Genomic DNA, 12437 nt, shown 5'->3' on the forward strand with positions numbered 1-12437 from the left:
AAATGTTCATTACAATTCAATAAGGGTTCTGGTTATTTTTAACTAAGTGGCTGAAAACGATTTTGTTTTTTTTAAATTGGCTCCTACAGTTTTGAAGTTGACTGTCTTGGTTGGGTGATTATCATATGAGGTATCTCCTTAAACCACAAGATGTGGTTTGATGTCAGCTGAGTCTCTAGTCATCTGAAGGTTTACGGCTGTCTCATATGCCTAGCAGTTTCTCCTTGCTGTCACTTGGAAACTCAGCTGGGCATTTGGTTAGAGCTATAAACCTGATTCTCTATATATGGCTCTCCATGTGGCATTGGCTTCTCATAGCATGGTGGCTGGATTCTGCATGTCCCAAGAGACCCAGGAGCAAACTATAAGGTTTTTTTTAGTGGTCTGGCCGTTTAAGTCCTAGAATGTCACTTCTGCCATATTCTGTTAGTCAACTAAATCACTAATTAAGCTCAGATTCACAAGGATTGGGATTAGACGCTATCTCTTGTATGGGGGAGTGGCAAGGTCACATTGCACAACAACATACAGTATGGGAGATATTGCTGTGGTCATCTTTAGAAATTTAATCCATCACAATGAGTTTTGATACATACATCTACCCATGTTACCACCCCTAATAGAAAACATTTCCATTATGCCACCTTCTGTTCAGTCCTTACACCTTCTAGACTCCCAAAGACCATCACCATGCAGTAGTTTTATCTGTGCTTGAACTTTGCATATATGAAATCATATAGTATGTATACTCTTGTGTTTGGCTTTTTTTACTCAATGTAATATTTTTGAGATTTATGCATGTCGTTGCATGTAGCAGTAATTTGTTCTTTGTTATTACTGAGAATAATCCTATTATATAAACATACCACAAATTGTTAATCCATTTTCCCACTAATAGATGGTTGAGTTGTTTCTAGTTTGGAACTATTGTGAATAACACTACTATAGCCATTCTTGTACAAATATTTTTATAACAATGTTTTCATTTCTTTGGGAGTGAAATTTCTGGGTCAGGGTATAGATATACAATTAACTCACAAAGGCACAAATAGATTTCCTACATTGTTATAGCTTATTTCAATCAGCAACATATTAGAGTTTTATTGATCTATATTCCTCAAAATTTGGTATTGTCAGTTCTTTTTAATGTTAGCCATTCTAGTTAGTGTGAAATAGTATTTCATTATGCTTTTAATTTGAATTTTCTGAAGATTAATGATTTTGATCCTATTAGCTTTGTTGATCCTTCTCAGATATTATTCTGTATGTTACTGATATCTGCTCTTAAAATTTCTCTTAACTTCCACTTTTTTGGGATCTATTTTGCTTTTATTTTTCTCATTTCTAATGTTTGGTAATTAATTTTTAGGTTTCCCTTGCTGTTAGATGAATGTTTATGTAAAATTTCCTCTGAAGTGCCATTTTCTTGCACATCATAAGTTTTTATATGTACCATTTTACTGTCATTTAATTCTAAATATTTTTAAGATTTCATTGTTACTTCTTTTTTTTTGAGCCCTAGGTGACTTAGAATTGTTATTTTTTATTTCCCTATATTTGTAGGGTTAATTTATCCTTTTGTTATAATTTTCAAACAATTGTGTTTTGATGTCAGTGAATATAATCTACTTATGTAGATTACCTACATTTTGCAATTTGTTAAAACATACTTTCTAAGCTAGAATGTGACCAAGTTTTAGAAATTCTTGATCTCCTGGTGCTTACCACCAACTGTGTGCTTGCACTGACTGTACAGAAAAAGAGACAGGGTAAACACACCCCACATATGCCTCAGACTAGGCCCTGTATCTGGTCTATATTGTGCATAGGGGGCACATAGAAAAAAAAGAGAGAGAAATTGGTTTTGTGTATTTGGGAAAAATGTATATTCTCTAATAAATAAATATAGAATTCTCTACATGTTCATTTGGTCAAGCATAGAAATTATATTGCTTCTATAGCTTTGTTAAATTTTTCTTGTTTGTTGTTGCATACTTATCAGTAGTTAAGAAAAAATAACTACCATTTACTAATTTGTGTTCGCAGAGTCTCGTTGACTAACCTGTTTAAAATAGGTTTTGATTTCTCCAGGGGTTTAGCTCAATTTTTTTTTTAATTTTCTTTTAATCTATAATAAAAATAAAATAATTTAATCTTGGATTTCATGTTTCCTTCTTCAGTCCTTCAAAGTTGCTTTTTGAGACAGGAGCCAAAAGCCATCTTTACTGGCATTAAAACCCATATCACTAATTTTTCTATATTAATTGTTTATCCAGAAATCTCTTTTTAATGGGGTATAATCTATTTTTTGTATGTACAGATTCTTCAGAAATTTTTATGTAAATATTTAAGAAATAAATAGGGTATCTTTTCTTTTCATGTATTCATGTTCTTTATTCTTTTAATATTATTCTTGACTGCAACTGCCTATTACATTTTGAATAGTAGTAACGGTGTGGATACCCTTGTATTGTTTCTGGCTTTTAAGATAAAGCTTCCAAAGTTTTATCATTAATTGTCATGTTTGTTTAGTTATTCCTAGATACATTTAATTAAAATAAGGAAAACTGTTCTTAGATTGCAAAGATTTTTTTTGTTTTTCGAATCATAAATAGAAACTGAATTATTCTTTGGCATATATAAAAATATTTCCTACTTTTTTTTGCTTTAAATACATCAATACATTAATGTTATGGTTTATAAAAATAGATTTTATAGTATTAAATCATCTTTGCTCTTCTGAGACTAACCCATCTCCATTATAATGAATTAATTTTTATTGAAATCCCTAGGTTTGGTTTTCTTATGTTTTGTTTTGAAATTTTTGCTGCTAGGTTATTAGATAATATTTCCCAATAAGTACCCTTTCCCATACTGCCCCAGATTCTAAAACCTTGGATGGCTCAAAATTTTATGTATTTTTGTATAGGATATAATAAGATTGTTGAAACTCTAAAAAGGCATAATAATAGTAAAATTATTAAAAGCCTTAGGAAGATATTCTGGAAAGAAAGAATGAGCATAATAAAACAGACAATGATAAAATAATTTAAACAATTTTATTAACAATTTTAAAAGTAGTTTTTGTTTAAGTGTGCTGGTTATTCTTTGATTATTACATCATATATTGTTTTTCTTGGTTGCTTAAACATCTAAGAGAATCATATGTACTCTCTCTGTCTCTCTGTCTCTCTCTCTCTCTATATATATGTGTGTGTGTGTGTGTGTGTGTGTGTGTGTGTGTGTGTATGTGTATGTTACAAGGCCACAACATATATGTATGTGTATATATCTTTGTAATTTGTAATTTAATGCTGAAAAATTGTTAAATCTATATAATTATGAATCAGTACTTTTAATATTGTATTATAAAAGGCCAAGCATGCACAAAGGTTAATCAATCTCCATTTACTTTCAACCTAGATTTTACAGTTATCAATTAAACTCGCACACTTTGATGTAATAATTTTGAAATTGTTTGATATTTAAAGTGTTTATTGCTTAGTGCATTTATATAATTAATTAAAAGGGTTGACCGTACATTCTCACTCATAGGCGGGTGTTGAACAATGAGAACACATGGACACAGGGAGGGGAGCACTACACACTGGGGTCCATTGGGGGGAAATGGGGGAGGGGTGAGGGGGTGGGGAGGTGGGAAGAGATAGCATGGGGAGAAATGACAGATACAGGTGAGGGGACGGAAGGCAGCAAACCACACTGCCATGTGTGTACCTATGCAACAATCTTGCATGTTCATCACATGTACCCCAAAACCTAAAATGCAATAAAAAAAAGGTTATTATGCCAAAAAACCACATAATAAGTAAGAAGTATTTCCCTCCACTTGGATAGTAAGGACCTGTTAACAAGAAATAGGAATATAATCCGTATTTGTAGACTAGGTAACTGAGGCACCTGCAGTTTAAGTAACCTGCACAATGAAACAGACATAGTCTGTTCTGGAGCCAATATTAAAGTAAGCTGCTGATTCCTGCATTGCACACTTACCCATTATACCACACAGGAGTCTGAGAGGGAGAAAAGCCAAAGGTCCTAGGAGTGTAATGATGAACAGAAAAGAAGACACTTATTTCCAGAAGGGATAATTGGCAAGGTTAGATACTGTGGAGGGATCAGGTAAGATCAGTATTGAAAAACTCTTAGTGAATTTGTCCACTTGGAGATTATTGTCAGTCTTGGAGAGATCATTTCAAAGCTGAGGTCATAGCAAAAAACTATATTCCAGATATTACATTTTTTGTAGTAGAATAAAGTTAAGAATAAATACCATTTAATATAAAAGCCATATCTGATATAATGGAAACCTTAAATCAAGCCATTTTTTTGCCTCTTCAGATAAATATTCAAGGTAAATCTTTGAACTCAATTTAAATATCAGAATTTACCCCTGGGAAGTGGTAGAGAAAATCTGGCAGCTACTGCAGACTGTCTTCCACAGTGGAATGCTTTGTAAGCCAAGAATGTTAGGGGAAGCAGAAAGCTGGATCCTAGAAATAGTTGGTATCTAAAATATTTTTTTAAACATTTCATTTAATTAGATTTTGCTTATTTTAAAAGGAGAGCAATTCAATCATTCAGGTCACTTTTATTCACTTAAGGTATTATTTCTATTTCTGTCAGCAAATTCAATGAGTACCCTGTGCTTGGGAACAACAGAAAACAAAAGGATATTTTAATATTAAGGATAATTTAAATTTACATAAAGCTAAGTTTTACTTTGACATTATCTTTGGTGGATTCAGGGAAAACTATAGCTCTTGTTGATAGTGATGTAAAAGTGAAGTAATTCAATTTAACAAGTTCATTTTACTCTCTTTACATTTAATTGTGATTTTCCTGCAAAGTAAAAAAATAAATGAGTCTTATACTTAATAGCAGAAGAAATTAAAAATTTTAGCTGCCTAATTTTAATTTTTTATTTCTGTTATAAAATGGTCTGGGCGTTCCTAAAGACTATGAAATATCATGAAATATGCTACTGTTGGCTTCTTTTTGTACAATTCACAAGTCAACATGCTGTATGCATGTAAATGTCCTGAGAAGGAATGAAATGATATGAATAATTTCTGCAACAGATTTTAGCAAATAGTGTTTTAAAAGCTGAATGTTCAAGAATCTCTTTTTAGCAAATAGCATTTTAGAAGCTAAGTGTTTCAACTCCATTACTGATCAGTATTTGTGACCAAGTTCTATTACTCAACTTCACTTAAACTTGTAATTGTAACTTGTTTTTGCTAATCTCTTCTGGCAGATGGTTCTCAATCATTTATATATTACATTCTACTTCTAAGTCCCTTTGAGAATTTAAGTCCAACAATGAATAACACAACTCCCCCACTTTTTTGGACAAAGGTAGATATTTAATCTTTTTCTCACTTTCAACTATTAAATGACTATCATTTAATGACACCCTTCAATATGGGAAATATTTTATCTTATTTAATCCTCAGGCAACTCTGCTTAGATATTATCATTTCTGTTTTACAGATGAGAAAGCTGAAACTTGAACAAGTAGGGAGTGCTTACTGAATAATTAGGGAGGAGGGATGCAGAAGCCAAATACTTAGCATTCCTGCCCACCTTCCTGCTGCTCTGCTCCTCCGAGAAGCAATTGCCATAGAAAGTACAGGTGTAGCTGTTTTCATTCCTCCCTGGTCCTCAGTCCTTTCAGGCATCATTGGGAGTCTTACCCCTTGGGCAAATTTCTAGTGTTTCATGGCTATCAACACGGCCTGAGAAATTGTCATATGCAAGAGATTTTCAACCAATGAGCCAATGAAGAACTACCTCCCCTGGCTTTTCTGGCTTTTACGAACTTTCCATTTTCCTCCTCCTCAACCTCTCTGCTGAAGCTCTTAGAAAGTCGAGAATGGTATTGGCAGAATCATGGTGTTGGAGTGTCGTCATGTATAGTTTGAAACAATCACCATTTTGCTTTGCCCTTGACCTTCTCTTTTCTCTCTCTCTTTACCCCTTTTCTTCCTTTCTCTTTGCAGATTCTTCTCTCCCCCTAACCATATCCCCTTTTCCTTTCTCCTTTAAGGAAAATCAGATTTGTTGGGTTAATTTCAAAGCTCTTAAGGTGATTTTACTTTCTTTTTCCCTCCTTCCCTAACTACTGTGACCATCTGAACCCCGCTTCCTCAAATACGAAAAATATGTTAAAGTCAGTGTAGTTATTTTAACACAGATTTTCTGATTCTAATTATTTTCCTTTTTTTTTTCAAAAAAGACAAAAGACATATCTACATGCTCATCCTATGATACATATTTAAATTTTAAGGTAGCTTCTTTATAGAGATGGTTTTCTGCACTAGAATATGGTTTTACTCTATAATAGAAAAATGTTTATGCTAGAGTAAGGGATTGTACTTGACAAAAGATAAAGAGCAAAATGAAAGAAGACCAAAAAAAAAAAAAAAAAAAAAAAGAAAAGATTCTACTTCTTACATCTCTGCAAACCTTATATTTTTTCATGTTTATATGAAAGCTCTGATTTTTGTTATACAGTTACTTTAAGCTACTCAGGTTGCATTTTTGTTGTGCTTTGTTTTTTGAGACAGAGTTGCCTAGGCTGGAGTGTAGTGGCACATCGGCTCACCACAGCCTTTGCCTTTCAGGTTCAAGCAATTCTCGTGCTTCAGCCTCCTAAGTAGCTGGGATTATAGGCGTGTGCCACCATGCCCAGCTAATTTTTGTATTTTTAGCAGGGACAGAGTTTCACCACATTGGCCAGGCTGGTCTCGAACTCCCTACCTGAGATGATCCACCTGCCTCGGTCTCCCGAAGTGCTGGGATTATAGTTGTGAGCCACTGCACCTAGCCTCGGGGTGCATATTAGACTCACCTGGGGATCTTAAAACAAAACAAGACAAACACGCATTCCTAGACAACTCCAGACCTAAATGTAATAGGTCTGGAGTTAGGATGTAAGGAATCAGCTGCCATGTAGATTACTTTTTAAAGATGCTTTTCCAACTCTCTGTAAAGTACCAATTTTAAAACTCCCAAATTGTCTTGGAAAAATTACAATGAAAGATAATTACTATAAAATGAAAACTAAAAAAGATATCCAAAAACCAAATGTAAATAATTAGAATCAACAGATATAAAATTGCTTTTGATAAATACAGTCAAGACAAATATAACACGGGAAAAGAAAACAATTATAAAATTATACATATTATTGAGTGAAAATACATGTAACAGGGAGATAAATATTATGCTCATAACTTTTTGTCATTTCTCAATTATAACAAAACAAAGATATTAAGGAAACAGTAATTTCATATATTAAAAATCTATATGCAGATAAAAAATCTAGATGACCTGGAGTATGGTAATGACTTTTTAGATAAGACACCAAAGATATGATCTATGAAAAAAAATTGATAAGCAGTTTAAAATTGATTAAATTTCAAACTTCTGCTCTGTTAAAGACAATCCCAATAAAATGAGAAGACAGGCAGCACAAAGTGGGAGGAATCATTTGCAAAAGACTTATCCAATAAAAGATGTTATTCAAAATATACAAAGAACTCTTACAGACACAAAAAGAAGTAGACAAACAATATGATTAAAAAGTGGACCAAAAATGTATCAAAAGGCCAGTCGAGGTGGCTCATACCTGTAATCCCAGCACTTTGGAAGGCCGAGGTGGGTGGATCATGAGGTCAAGAGATTGAGATCATCCTGGCCAACATGGTGAAACCCTGTCTCTACTAAAAATATAAAAATCAGCTAAATAGTGTTTCATTCCAATTATATGACATTCTGGAAAAGGCAAAATTCTAGACAGTAAAAAAGACTATTTGCCAGGCCTGTTTGGGGGCGGGGGTGGTAGGGCTGATAAATAGGGAGAACACAGAGGATTTTTAAGGCATCGCAAATACTCTGTATGGTACCATAATGGATACATGGCATTATACATTTGTACAAACCCATAGAATGTACAACACCAAGAGTGAACCCTAGTGTAAACTATGGACTTTGGGTAATTATGATATGTTGATATAGGTTCATCAATTATATCACATGTACCATTCTGGTCCAGATGTTGATAATAGGACAGGTATGGGAGTAGGAGGTATATGGGAAATTTCTGTGCTTTCCTCTCCAATTTTGCTCAGAACTTAAAACTACTCGAAATATATATAAAGTCAGGCCAGGTGTGGTGGCTTATGGCTTATGCCTGTAATAACAACACTTTGGGAGGCCACGGCAGGCAAATTACCTGAGGTCAGGAGTTCGAGACCATTTTGGCCAACATGGTGAAACTCAGTCTCTACTAAAAATACAAAAATTAGCTGGGGGTGGTGGTGGGCGTCTGTAATTCCAGTTACTCAGGAGGCTGAGGCAGGAGAATCACTTGAACCTGGGAGGTGGAGGCTGCAGTGAGCCAAGACTACGCCATTGCACTCCAGCCTGGGTGACAGAGGGAGATTATGTCTCTAAATAAATAAATAAACAAACAAGCAAACAACCCATGTGTATACATGGAACACACGTTAGGTATATAAATATCAACATTTTTAATATGACCATTGATCTTTCTGATGCCTCTTAATTTTGTCATATTTGGGTTGAATTTCGGTAGTATTCTTTGCATGAACTAATGTATCTCTCCACTGTTTCTGTGTTTTGTTTCAATAATATTCATGGTAGAAAAATGAGTCTTACCTAGGTATGATGATGAGAATCAAAGAAGAATTTTTTAAACATTTCATCATTTAAGAATGTTAAGTTTTTTGTCTAACATAAAGTTATGCTGTATTTTCAAAATTTAATGTCAACTTTTAACCAGCAGCCAGTTTCAATAAGTTCTCCTGTTAAATTTTACCCATACTTAAATTGCATTTTAAAGAAAGAAATGGCTTCTGGGTTCATGAACTCCTTATGTGTGAATGTTCTTTAGAAAATAAATTTAAACATTCTATCAAACAGTACAATGCCTAGAGATAACTTTTTACAGACTGCAATGTAAAGATTATCACCCACTTCAATGATAATTGCTAAATTATGGGATATCTTGTTTTAGTTTTCTATTGCTACCAAAATAAATTACCACAACTTAAAAGTTTAAAATAACATTCATTTACTATCTCACAGTTCTTTAGGTCATAAATCTAGGGAGATTCAGCTGGGTTCTCTGCTCAATGTCTCACAAATTGACACTAAGATAGCAGCTGTAAAAAATATTTGTACATCACACATACACAAAAAGGTTCATATCCAAAATATTTCAGGCACTCAGACAACTCAATAGAAAAAAGAGACAATTTAAAAAAATGAACATAGAACCTGGATAGACAGTTGTCAAAAGAAGACATACAAATGGCCAATAGGTATATGAAAAGATGCTCTACATCACTAATCATCAGAGAAATGAAGACCACTGTGAAGTAATGGAGATATTAATTAGCCTGACTGTGGTAATCATTTTACAATGTATGCATATGTGAAAACATCACATTATACAACATAAATATATGCAATTTGTATTTGTCAATAACATTTGCTCAATAATGCTGGGGGTGGAGAAAAGGTGCCAGCTGAGCTAGTCTGTTACTTGGAGGCTTTGGTAAGGAATTTGCTTCTAAGGTCTTCCAGATGTTTGGCAGAATACAGCTCCATGCAGTTGTAGAAATGAAGTCCTTGTTTTTCTTTCTTTCTTTTTTTTTTTTTTTTTTTTTGAGACGGAGTTTCACTCTTGTTACCCAGGCTGGAGTGCAATGGCGCGATCTCGGCTCACCGCAACCTCCGCCTCCCGGGTTCAGGCAATTCTCCTGCCTCAGCCTCCTGAGTAGCTGGGATTACAGGCACGCGCCACCATGCCCAGCTAATTTTTTGTATTTTTAGTAGAGACAGGGTTTCACCATGTTGACCAGGATGGTCTCGATTTCTTGACCTCGTGATCCACCCGTCTCGACCTCCCAAAGTGCTGGGATTACAGGCTTGAGCCACCGCGCCCGGCCAGGCTTGTTTTTCTTTTGTTTCAATTTTGTCGTTGTTACTTGGCTGGAGTCAGTATTTCTCAGCTTCTAGAAGGTTTCTTGTATAAACTTCTCCATTTCAATAACTACTCAAAATGATTACCTACTATTGCAGCAGTCCTACACAAAACTTAACTTTAAAGAATTTTTAAGGCTGGGCACAGTGGCTTATATCTGTAATCCCAGCACTTTGGGAGGCTGAGTTGGGCAGATCACTTGAGGTCAGGAGATGGAGACCAGCCTGATCAACATAATGAAACCCCTCTTTACTAAAAATACAAAAACTAGCCGGGCATGGTGGTGTGCACCTGTAATCCCAGCTACTCCGGAGGCTGAGGCAGATAATTACTTGAACCCATGAGGCAGAGGTTGCACTGAGCCAAGGTCATGTCAGTGCACTCCATCCAGTCTGGGTGATAGAGCAAGACTCCATCTAAAATATATATGTGTATTTATATAAAATATAAACATATATTTATATTTTTATATCTATATAATAAAATGCAAGCTTTTCTAGTTTTATACTATTCAGAGATTCAGAGCTAATTATACTTGTAAATAATGGGGCCAATATAACCGTTCTACGTTTATATCACTAATATGTCCAAATTGCACTTGTGGTAAAGCAGTTGCCCAAGTTTGCAATGTCTGTGCATTTATCAAGTTGCGATGACGTCAGCCAGTGCTAAGTGCATTGCACTATGTTGTCCACCAGTGCCGAGTACATGGCAAAGATACATTGGAAATCTCTGATGCAGTCTGTGACTCTTGTCAATTAACTATTTTTTTAGTCTTAGCAACACAAAATGCTGTTGGCTACAGCCAACAGAAGAAATAATTAATACTTTAAAAAATTTTTTAGTTTGAACTTTTTTATGCTTTACATAAATGGCATTTAAAAGGTGATATTTATTGCTTCATTAGACATACATATTCAGAAATAACATACTTTGGTTTTAGCACTTCACAAAATGAAACTACATGTATATATATAAAAGACTGCTAAAAATTCTTCGTTTCTTATTTCTTTGGAATAATATCATCATTATTTGCTTCATTACTTTTTTCACATTCATGCAAGTTAAACATTTTTACCTTCTTAATTTTATATGATTCACTGTAAACACTTGTGAAATTTACATTTATTACTTCATTATTACTATATTGTTAATACAAATTAACTCCTTTGCACATTCCTGCTTCTTGATTATTGTTTTTTCTTGACCAAGAAAGGTCTAGTAAAGTTTATTTTGCCATCAGTAAATTAGGGTAAAAATATGATGAATTTTTACTTTGCTAGTTTAGCTAATTATGTGAAAAGTGGGTTAAAAAACAGACTTGATATAAATTACAATAACTGCAAAATAACATTAAAAATTAAATGCTTACATTTTCTCAGATTTTTTATGGTTTGTGTTGGAGTTGGAAAATGAATCTTAAAATAACACACCATGCAATGTGGCCCTATTTTCATGCAAAAATAATAATAATTACTATTATAAATTCTTTTGTTGATATCTCCAAGCATTGGGCTCTACTGGGAATTTGATATCTTTAGAAAATCTAAATGGGAAGAATATCTTTAGAAAAGAACTAATATTTTTCTGAAAGTTGATGATATTTTTAGATTCTATATTTTTATTTTTTGTGGGTAGGGAGGGTTATTTTGAAACTTTTTGTTTGTTTACTGAGGATTTAATTTTGACATCTCTATGAGAAATATTTCTGGAGGTATTAAGTTCTTTTTTTTGGAAATTTGAAGTTATTTAGCTCTTGTTCCCATTACTCTTTGTCAAAAGCAATCCTAGGTAATAAAATATATTAGGGGGCACAAATTGTTTCTCTTATATATCACAATACTATTCACATAGTGATTTACAAACTTGTATTGGTTAAACACTTTTGCCAGTACTGCTAAGATAAGCCAGAAATTGAGAGTAGGCATTTAAAAACTTATATCTTTGAGGGTTTTACCCCATCCAACTGGAGAGGTTTTCTTTAACAGGGCATTGTGGAACTTGCATGTTGAGCAGAAAGTGCAAATATCTACCACTATTACCAGCAGAGGTGGGCAATTTTTGGACAATAAGTTCAGTGATTAAAAGATAATGTTTAAAACAATTAAACTTCTTGAAACTAAAAAAAAAAAAAAAAAAATGACTAACCATAGCCAACTCTGTGAAAGATCTCAGGAAACAGCCAAAAGCTTCAGAGCAATTTGCCTAATATAACAAACACAAAAACCTGTTTTAGCCTTCATTTTCTTTTTTTCTCCCTTGATGGCCTATAGTTTTTTCTTTTCCATCCACTTGGCATTAAATGCTTTAAACCAATTTATCTAAGGGTATGTCTAACTCAAATTTATATTTCTAGATATTTCTGATACATGCTGTTTTGTGGATAGTGGGCTTTTTAAAAAAA

The 12437-nt window shown here is 33.8% G+C and overlaps 1 protein-coding gene and 1 non-coding gene across 5 annotated transcripts in view; both read left to right on the forward strand.

Moving 5' to 3' along the window:
* TMEM232 (transmembrane protein 232) overlaps positions 1-12437 on the forward strand; it is a 342108-nt gene that overhangs the window by 44739 nt on the left and 284932 nt on the right. The window lies entirely within an intron of this gene.
* On the forward strand, positions 1709-1840 carry LOC120365770 (small nucleolar RNA SNORA51). The gene has a single exon (XR_005580624.1). It is a non-coding gene; the product is annotated as a small nucleolar RNA SNORA51 (small nucleolar RNA).

The sequence above is a fragment of the Saimiri boliviensis genome, chromosome 1 (genome assembly GCF_048565385.1).
Source record: "Saimiri boliviensis isolate mSaiBol1 chromosome 1, mSaiBol1.pri, whole genome shotgun sequence".
NCBI classification, from domain to species: Eukaryota; Metazoa; Chordata; class Mammalia; order Primates; family Cebidae; genus Saimiri; species Saimiri boliviensis.